The 11,005-nt window shown below is 39.8% G+C and overlaps 1 long non-coding RNA gene across 1 annotated transcript; it reads left to right on the forward strand.

The window, feature by feature from the left end:
- The first annotated feature begins 9,704 nt into the window (after nucleotides 1–9,704).
- LOC113777241 lies at nucleotides 9,705–10,639 on the forward strand. Its single transcript, XR_003469145.1, has 2 exons — nucleotides 9,705–9,743; nucleotides 10,483–10,639. It is a non-coding gene; the product is annotated as an uncharacterized LOC113777241 (long non-coding RNA).
- Nucleotides 10,640–11,005: the final 366 nt, after the last annotated feature.

Below are 11,005 nucleotides of genomic sequence, written 5' to 3' on the forward strand. Positions count from 1 at the left end.
TTCAAGATACGGGCATTACGAGTTCGCCGTTATGCCCTTTGGACTGACCAATGCTCCCGCCGCCTTCATGGACCTAATGCATAGGGTTTTCAAACCCTATCTAGACCGATTTGTCATTGTGTTTATTGACGACATTTTGGTCTATTCTAAGACACGTGAGGAGCATGAGGAGCATTTGAGAGTGGTATTGCAGACATTGAGGGAACATCAGCTGTACGCCAAGTTTAGTAAATGCGAGTTCTGGTTGGAGAACGTAGCATTTTTGGGTCATGTGATCTCCCACGAAGGTATTTCGGTGGACCCGGCGAAGGTTGAGGCCGTGACAAATTGGAAGAGGCCAGAAACCCCCATGGAAATTCGTAGCTTTCTAGGGCTAGCTGGGTACTACCGAAGGTTTATTAAGGATTTTTCTAGACTGGCAGGACCTCTAACTGACCTGACAAAGAAGCATGACCAGTTTATCTGGAATGGCCGTTGTGAAACAAGTTTTCAGGAATTAAAGAAATGAGTGACCATGGCTCCGGTACTGGTCTTGCCAAATGGAGTGGACGGGTTTGCAGTGTATGCGGACGCGTCCCGAGAGGGATTGGGATGCGTTTTGATGCAGAACCGGAATGTGATTGCTTTCGCCTCTAGGAAATTGAAGCTTCATGAGCAGAACTACCCGACTCACGATCTAGAGTTAGCCGCAGTTGTCTTTGCACTGAAAAAGTGGAGGGGTGACTTTCGAAGTGTATTCGGATCACAAAAGTCTTAGATACCTTTTCTCTCAGAAGGAACTGAACATGAGACAACGAAGGTGGATGGAATTCCTGGAAGATTACGACTGTACGATCAATTATCATCCGGGGAAGGCGAATGTGGTAGCAGATGCCTTGAGTCGTAAGGTGCAAGTAGCAGGGCTAATGATTAAGGAGTGGGATTTGCTAGAATCCGTGTGCGAGTGGAAACCCTATCTAGGGAGCCATAAAGTGATATTTGCCAATGTTAGGGTTACCTCCACTCTACTGGAACGTATTAAAGAGGCACAAAAAGAAGATTTGATGGTACAGAAATGGAAAGAGAAAGTGGATAAGGGAGAAACTACGGACTTTAATTTGAGTTCTGAGGGTATTTTGAAGTATCGAAACAGAATAGTGGTACCAAAAGAAGAGTCGATGAAAACGGAGATTTTGGAGGAAGCTCATCGGTCCAAATATACAATCCATCCGGGCAGCAGCAAAATGTATCAAGACCTAAAAGGAACCTATTGGTGGGACAACATGAAGAGGGAAATTGCTCAATACGTACAAAAATGTCTCATTTGTCAACAAGTGAAAGCGGAACATCAGAAACCATCGGGACTGTTACAACCCTTGGAGATACCCGAATGGAAGTGGGAAAACATCACGATGGACTTCGTTTCAGGTTTACCGAGGACGCAAAGAGGACACGATGCCGTTTGGGTGATCGTTGATCGGTTAACCAAGTCGGCCCATTTCTTGCCGGTGAACATGAAGTATTCAATGGACAAGTTGACCCGACTGTACATGGACGAGATAGTAAGACTACACGGTGTTCCTGTAAGCATTGTCTCCGATCGGGATCCACGGTTTGTATCTCGATTTTGGCAGAAGTTTCAAGAAACCTTGGGGACTAAACTCAATTTGAGCACGACCTATCACCCTCAGACGGATGGACAGTCAGAGCGGACGATTCAAACTCTCGAGGACATGTTACGAACGTGCATTTTGGACTTTGGAGGTAACTGGGGTCAGCACATGACCTTGGTAGAGTTTGCGTACAACAATAGCTTCCATTCGTCGATTCAAATGGCTCCGTACGAGGCTCTTTACGGACGCAAGTGTCGCTCACCGATTTACTGGGATGAAGTAGGTGAAAAGAAAGCACTGGACCCGGCAACCATTCCATGGATGGAAGAGGCTCAGGAAAAGGTCAAGTTGATTCGGCAACGACTTCAAACAGCCCAAAGTCGACAAAAGAGCTACGCAGATAATCGAAGAAAAGACTTGGAGTTTGAAGTTGGAGACCATGTATTTCTCAAAATCACACCTTTACGAAGTCTTACAGCGGGGAAAGGAAAGAAGCTTCAACCGCGGTACGTCGGACCCTACAAGATCCTTCAGAGGGTTGGAGCGGTTGCGTATCGATTGGAACTACCGTCCAGTCTTTCTCGAATCCATGATGTATTCCACGTCTCGATGCTAAAGAAGTACCATCCTGACCCATCCCATGTATTGCAACCGGAGGAGATCAAAGTAGATGAATCACTGGCCTATGAAGAGAAACCGGTCCAGGTACTTGATCGGAAGGTCAAAGAGCTTCGCAACAAGAAGATTCCATTAGTAAAGGTGTTGTGGAGAAACCACGGAGTTGAGGAAGCTACTTGGGAAATGGAAGATGAAATGCGAAAGAAATACCCAAACCTTTTCGGGAATTAAGGTGAGAAATTTCGAGGACGAAATTCTTTTAAGGGGGAGAGAGTGTGAGAACCCGTAAAACCCTAATTATTTTCCTAGGGTTTATTACCCCTTAATTGCTTCTATTTTTGCATTTTCGGGCTTAGAAATATTTTCTGGTAGATTTTATGCGTAATTATAGTTTTAAGATGATTTTTCTAGTATTGGAGAGTTTTAAGAAAATTAAGAGTAAATAGTGGACGTGGGACCCACTAGTGCGAATAGTTCGGAAAAATTCGGCCAATAAGGTTAAGTTTCGGATACTGTGAAAATTTTATCGGGTGTTAAGAGATAAGTAGTGTGTGTGAAGTGATTGATGTGAGAGAGAAAAGAAAGATAAGAATGCCTTTAATGAGGTGACAAGTGTCATCTTCTCATTTGTTGGACTTTAAGAAACACTATTCACTTTCTTGACTTTTTTGACCAAAGGATTAAATATCAAAAAAATTGCACAAAATTCACCATTTTTCTCTCCTTGTGGCCGGTTCTCCTTGAGCTAAGAAGAAAGGAATTTCCACCAACTTTCAAGCTTCCATATGCTTCAATCTTCTACAAACAAAAGCCTAGATTAGATTCTACTCCATAAAAACCTTTCTTCTAGTGATAGTAAGTGTATTAGTGAAGTGTGTTTGAAGCTCTAAGGTGGCCAACATCTCTCTCTCTCTTGTTACTTGGTAAGTGATGCTTGAACCCCCCTACTACACCTAATGATGGTTATAGTATGCTTAGAAGTGGCTTGAGTGTTGGAAAATGTGATTTATTTCTTGATTTGAAGAGTTTTGGTGAAGTTTTCCATTTTATGATGAATTTTCTGGTTTCATATGATTTTGATGTTTTGGACTAGTATGATGGTTGGTAATAAGGGGCTTTGGCTCTAGTAGGTGTGAATTGTGGTTAAATGCAACCAATTTTGGATTTGGAATGAAATGTGAAAAGGTAGGGTTCATGAACCCCTAATCTGTCCGAAATTTTAGGTCATAGATAGAGGCTGAATTGGACTTTGCTCAAAACATGAAAGTTGTAGGTATTGATGAGTATGAAGTGCCTACAAAATTTCAGGGCATTTGGAGTAGTATAGAGTGAGTTATGCCGTTTTTACTGTTGCTGTTTTTGGTGAACAGAATGTCCGAACTGCGATAGTAATTGCCTGTTTTGACTGGAATTGGTTTGGATTTTGTTGTTGGTGTCTTCTGATGAAATGTAGCTGGATATATTAGCTATCATATGCCTTTGGAATTTTGGCATTTGGACCTGTATAGACTGAGTTGTGTTCATTACAGTTTTGTGTGTTTTGCAAACCTGGTTTGGTAATGCTGGCTTAGTTTTTGTCACATTTGACCTAGTTGTACTAGGAACTGGACTGAGTGGCCTTGTACATTGTTGTAGCCCTGTTTCATAGCTTCGAAACGGTGGGTCTTATACCCCCATCCGATAACCGTAGTGAATTTGACGCCATTACCGCATAATAAGGGCAAAACAGTTTTTCTATTTGGGGCCAAGACTAATGCTACTTCTAATTTCTGGTTTGCTTATGATGCTTGTTTATGTATATGAAACCCTATTGGGTTGTGATTAGTGTTTATTCATGACTCGTTATCGAGTCTTATGGGAATTGTTTACTTGTTCTAGGAGGAAACGGTGGTGCACGACGTTCGTTTAACGACGGTGCATGAAACATCATTTTATCGATTGGTGAGTATACTACTCACTTAATTGTTACTATGTGGCTTTGCTAAATGTATATGTGATGCCTTGAAGGCTTACTTGGATATTGGAATTGATTAAGGTGAGGGTGTACTTGACCGCCCTCACCCCTTTTGATAGTATCACTGATTGGCTACCGTTTTACTGCATTACTGAACTTGATATATTGGTTGGTGAATTCCATTTCATGGAAACTGAATTGGTGTCGTTTGGACGATTGTCCAACGACCTTACTGTATTACTGAGCTCAACCCCGTTTGGTAGTCAATTGGATCGAGCCGGCGAGGGCTTGGTCGTGAAAATTGTCATGCCACGGGGACTGTACTGAGGAACCTTGTAGTAATGAGACTCTCGGTTCCGGTAAACTCGAGTATTACCAAAATGACTGAATGGAGTGCGGGCCCGGTTGGGGAATGTTGGGTGGAAGGAATGGGAGTAAAGAGTTGTCTACGGTTGGTTTTTCTTTTAAAATTGACGGAGGGTCAATGAGGTTGGATCAAGACTGCAAGCGTGGAAATGGGCTCTTGAGAGCCGACCGTATCCTTTCACTGATTTACTTTATTTCGGAATTGCATACTTAAATTGAATAGTTATGCTTATGTGATCTTAACTGCTATTGTGATAGTTGCTCACTGAGCTTTAGCTCACTCTGTTCCATTTGTTTTCCTTACAGGAAAATGAACCCTTTTGGAAGTTGGTTGCCAAATTGAGCCATGTATATGCCATTTTGAATCGCTCTTGCATGAAACCTTAATGTATAGTGGGTTTATCTGTTGAATGGCAAACCAAACATGTATATCCATGATACATAGCTTTTGACATGCCAAGGTGGTTGTAAATATTGAATTTCAATGTATATATGCTTGGTTGATGTTTGGTTGACTTTCGGAATGATTTGGCTATCAAACGGCAAAAGAAAATTTTGAACGAAAAGGCTCTGGACTGAATCCGGATTTCTGACGTGTCCTGCACTATTCATCTTCGGCGCAAAGTTTCATTTTTTTTTATTTTTATGATTTTGACTTGTTTGCGTGTAATGGTATGTTCCGGAACGTTATAGAACGACGTAAACTGTACCGTAGTCCTGGCGAGAGCTGGGCAGGCAGTCCGCTAACCCCTTTGGTTCGCCTTAGGGGAAGGTGGGGCTGTCACATATTTGCTTCGTTAATTGATGATATTATTTTGAGTAAGTTATTTAGCACTTTTGCTTAGTTAATCATGATTAACTAGACATTAATTGTGATAATCTTACGGTGTTAAGTTTGCAATGAGAATTGGGATTTAACACTAGTTCAAAGAAGTGCTAAATTTAGGGAGTTCACTCATAAGAGTATAGGTGCACTTTCGTGGCTTTAGTGACTTGTTTCATGTAATTTCATAGAAGAAATTAGCTTGTAGTTGATTTCATAACCACGAAAGTAGGTATGCTTTAGTTACAAGTATAGTTGATTCACTACGAGAGTAGGTTTCACGTACATGAGGAAATTACGCCATAACTATCCAAGATAATACCATTCAATTAATCGGTAATTTCATTTACAAGAGTAGTGAGGAATTCTGTGAAAACCCTAGAAAATTTTGTGTAAGCTTTGCATGTATTACCTTCATTTTTCCATTAGAAGTATTATATATAACAACTAATAGATTAATTAAATGTCTAAATTTAAATTTTACAACAAAATTGAGAATTTATAAATACCTTGGAATGGTGTAAAAATATATATAACAAAAGTTAGGAGTTAATGTGTAAACTAATAAAACCATAGCTCCTTAGTAAGCAATTAAATTGGTACCAAATGACCTAACTCACCTTTCAATTTTGCTAATCTACCATGCGGCCAGCTAGTATCAGAACCTTAGAAACAAAACTGAGTGGAGAGGCCTTGGAATTGCTATCACCGACTGAGGAAGCGGTGAGTGATCACCGAGAGAAAAGGAGAACTTAGTTCATTCTCTTGCACACTTCAAGACCGACCGAGAGAGTGAGAGAGAGAGCTCTGCATTTTTCCTTAGGCAGCAACAACTGAGAGAGGAAAAAAAAACAGAGCAACCGAACAGCTTTTCCATTTCTGCACTTTTTAACCAACCAAAGCAGAGAGCTAAGAGGAGAAACCAGTCTGCAACTTCGAGTATCAGCTACATCAGTGAGGGGAAAAGGGATAGCTGGTGCAAGAATTGAAGGAGCTGAAGCAAAGAGAGATAGAGCCGTTTGCTATTATCAAATTCTAAGGGAAAAGAGGTAAGAATCTACCATAATTTTCTGCTTAGTTAGCACAAATGAGTATATATACAAGCTGCATGTTAGTTTTTAGTAAGGAACAATAGGTTAACCGAGGAGAAATCTGTTAAAGGAGGAAAAAAATGGGAACTGGACAGAAATGGAGCTAACTGAGAGTTGTTGAGTTGCAGCTCATGAATGAAATAAATTTTCTGTATTAACCTCTTAGTTATTCAGTACCCTTGAATATTAAGGTTGCATGTTGGATTTTAACTAAGAAAAAAACCAAGTTTGGTTGAAGGAAATGGTTGGAAGTTTCTGCTAAGCTGTCCGTGGGAGGAGAGATGGAAATTTCCAGGTTTCTTTATAGATTTTGGGTTTAAACTCCTACGCTGAGGTTTAACCCACTGCCTAATATGTTAGTCTTGGCATGCATGTTAGATTTGGGTATGAAATGAAGTAGTTAATGGAGAAATCCTCACTTAAAATCTGATTGCTGTCCGAAACTTTACCTATCATGGCCGAAAGAGAGAAACAAGTTCTCATCAGCTTTTTCTTCAAAGTTTTAACTGTAAACTTCATGTGTGTTGTTTAAGGCTACTCTGTAGTTTAATATTTGTATTTGGTATGATGAGCTGGAGTTAAAACTGAAGGAGTTATGGTGAAAATGTTGCATATTAAACTGGTACACTGCTGGAAGCTTTAGTTGTTCAATGCCATAGCTGATGTCAGATTGTTGTGCGTGGGTTTTGGGTTGAATAATTTGTTGCAACTAGATGCTATTTGTCTTGGTTTATGCTGGACTGACTTTAAGTATTTAGAGCTTTAAGCAAGTGAAAGAATAGAGTTTTTGCCGAAAGCTTGAAGTAACGTTACTAGTTCTGGTTGCTGTCCGAGAGAATGAAGCAGATTGTGCTTCTGACCGTCCCCTTTTGGCCTTGAAAACATGAGAACTGGATGTCGATGTCTTCATAGGAAATGTAGGTCTAGGTTTTATCTTCGAAACGCTATAAAATTTGTCTTAATCCGATAATCGTAACTCCAGTTACGATCAAAACATCAGAGGGTAGCAAAGCTGCCTTTCTTATTGCTTTCCTCTTGTTTTCCGAATGTAACTTGCTTTGATGCTGGCCTTGAGGAAACCATATTTTGAGCAGCAATTGTGAGGACTCGCAAATTTCTTGTATTTTTCTCAAAAATACCCTTTTATTTGAAAATTATTATTTATCAAAGGCCACTACCCAAATATTTCACATTAAGTGTAGATAAACCTAGAAAATAGGGTTTTACGCTTCGGTTTCAAGTTTGGAGCGAAATTAGGGTTTTCGCGATTTTTCGCCGGATGAATTTTCGGTACAGAGTAAGAATTAATTTGGGGATTAAAAGTGACTTTTAAGTGAGAAATAATATGTGACTAGTGGCAATGATATAAGGTTAGTGAATGGGAAGAAAAAACCCTAGTACGTGAGTTTTTAAGAAAAACGGCGCGATCCGGCGGGTCCCGCGCACTACCGGTTGAACGCACCACTTGACCACCACTTTCTTACCATGCAAGCTTATTGATATTTGAGCAAAATATCTCCTAAATTCCAGCTAAGCTTGACCGAAATTAGAGGCTGAAAATACAAGAAAAGAAAAGGAAATTTTGCTTGGTAAGGGTTGTGACAAGTGTCACACCATTAGAGGCCATTGACCAAGACATTGTCCAACCTTCTTATCCCCAAAATTGCACCATTCTTCCTCATTATTTTTGCTGAAGAGCCGTGAGAGAGAGAGAGCAAAAACAAGAGAAAAGCTTCTCCATTTCTTCTTGAATCAAGTCACAAAGTGAGGAAACAAAGGAACTAAACCGATTAAAGGCACCCTTGAGTGTTTATTGAGTGAGTTGTGGTGAGTTTTTTGAAGGAGAAAGCTTGGGCTACTTGTAGTGACCTTTATTCAAGGTAAGAGAGTTTATCTCTCTAAGTTTTGCTTTCAATTTTGTTAAATTAAGCTTAGTAGTTTGATTTTGTGGTGGAATCATGGATGATTAGCATGTTTTAGAAGTTTTCCCCAATTTATTTGATGAACTAGGGCTTGTGGAAATTCTGCCCAAATTGTTGTAAGATGCTTATATGTTGTAATTGAAGTTTTATAAGGTGTTGTGGTAGTGATTAGACCAAGAAATTAAGGAAAGTTGCACTAGAAACTCAAAATTCCAAAATCTGGAAAATTTTCCCAACATTCTGTCCGAATTTGTATCTGTGTGTTATAGGCCGAATTGGCCTTAGCTCAAAGCAGAAAAGTTGTAGAGAATGGAATTTTATAGGTGCCTACAAAATTTCAGCTCAATCGGAGCAACGTAGGACGTGAAAAGTCCAAAATACCCTTACTGTTCTAAGTATTTCCCAGCAGTCCGTTTCACCAGTTAAGTCCAGTTTATCGCATTTTTTGACCAGGATCCATTCTGATTTAGCTCTGGGCCAAAACATTAAAGTTGTAGTGTTCTGAATTAGATTTAAAATACCTCTAAGAACACCTGATTCGGACTTGTGTACACTGAGTTATGACCATTACAGTGTTCTGTGTTTAAACAGCCGACGAATTGGTTTCTGGTTTAGTAATCTGAGATTTTGACTAAGTTACATTAGGAAATGGACTAAGTGACCTTCATGAATGTTGTAGCTCTGTGTCTTAGCTTCGAAACGGCGTAGGTTTTGTTTTAATCCGATAAGCGTAGCCTCAGGTATGGTATTACCGCATTTGTACGTCAAATCTGTCTTGAACTACATTGCGTTTCTGCACTTGTACTTGATGCGATTCTTGTTGTTATGATATTGTGAGCCTATGGAACGGCTCTTGACATAAATTGCTGATATGTATGTTGTTGGGCTGTTGTTGAAGAAAAATAATGAAGCCTAAATGGCTGGAAAATTAGGTAAACACAAAGGGCATGCTGCCCAAATTTACGCTCGAGGACTATATAAATACACTTGCGACTTGGGTCGAATTGATATGAATAGTACTTGAACCATCTAGGGTACTTGAGTCTTCTTGTTTCGAGGTATGTAAGTAAGGACTTGGCCGAACTTGTACCCTTGAGAAATGAAATAATGATTGCTCAAAATACGTTTTCCCTTGTACTTTCGACTCGCATGACCATTTCAAGTATAAATGTTACAAAGTTTTATCATTTAAAAAGTGAGCGAGTATCTCACGAGTATTCTCCAAGTGAATTTCAATTTCTTGATTCTTATTGAACGAAACGTCTAAGTTTCGAACTCTAGTCATGTTTCAAAGTTCTCAAATTGAGTTTTATCGCAGATTTGGACTCCGAACTCGGAGTATAACCTGAAAGTGACCAGTAGCACTATATCTTTTGGGTGAGTGCTTTCAAATACCGAATTGAACTTGATACTTGAACTTGATACGTGACCAATCTGATTACATGTTATATACGTGAATTGTAAGGGCAAGAGTGTACTTTATCGCACTTGCCCTTACGTGATATACTTGTTTATTGTTGCAATTGACTTGATATACTTGTTTATGATGCGCGCACTTCCTGGAATTCCAGAAACCCTGTGGCGAGTTACTCTAGTCGAGCCGGCAAGGGCTTGGTCGATTGGATAACGAACCCTGGGTCTCTTGTATTGTCGAGTGGAGTGATATCTCCTCGACTAATCGGTATACTCGAGTATTACCACCCGTGTTTATTGAGGATTTTGGGCCCAGTAGGGGGTGTGAATGGTGGACGGAGAGTCGTGTAAGTGGTGTTCTACTGGATTAGTTACTCACTTGAAAGTTGACGGAGTGTCAACTACTACGTGATCAAGCTTCTGGTAATGCAAAGGGGAATTTGGCTCCTGAGAGCCATCCGTATCCTTATGCTTTGGAATACTTATTGTTTATTGGATTATTGTTTCTTTTGAAAAACTTCTACATTTGCTCATTTTAAGATTGCTACTTGACGTGTTACTGTTCACATTTATGAACACTTTATGAACTTTATGCTCGTTACTTTGCTATATCGAAAACTCGTACTTATAAATAATGGTCAATTTGCTATTTGGAACCTCACTGGGCTTTTAGCTCATTCCACTCCATTTGTTTTCCTTTCAGGGGTACGAGCGAGGTGCGAGATATGTAAAGTCTAGCATAGACTAGTTGTTTGATTTTTGACTTGTACTCGTGCTATTCCTCGAATAGAATGTTTTGTATTTGGATTGTATACGCCTTGAACCAGTTTGAGTATATTGAGACTTTGTACCTCGATTTCTATCAATGTAAATTATAAGCTGGAATTGGGATTGTTATTTATGGTTCATGGTTGTGTGTACATTACTCGATAGAGATAGTGAGTGAGTCCTGGCGAGAGCTGGGCAGGCGGTCCGCCGAACCCTTTGGTACGCCTTAGGGGGAGGTGGGGTCGTCACAGCAATGCTTCTAATTTCCAACTTTGTAAGCTTACATAAATGATAGTTACGGTTGCCCTGAGATTTAACGACTATATCTAGTTCTACGAGTAGAGTTAAACTAAGGCAATTGAGAGGAAAACTCATGATAATTATATACATAAATTGCCTTCTAATCACTTAATCTTGTCTTCATGAATATTTTAGAGACTATAAAACTTGAGAGGTTA

Source organism: Coffea eugenioides, chromosome 1, assembly GCF_003713205.1.
Source record: "Coffea eugenioides isolate CCC68of chromosome 1, Ceug_1.0, whole genome shotgun sequence".
In the NCBI taxonomy this organism is placed as follows: domain Eukaryota; kingdom Viridiplantae; phylum Streptophyta; class Magnoliopsida; order Gentianales; family Rubiaceae; genus Coffea; species Coffea eugenioides.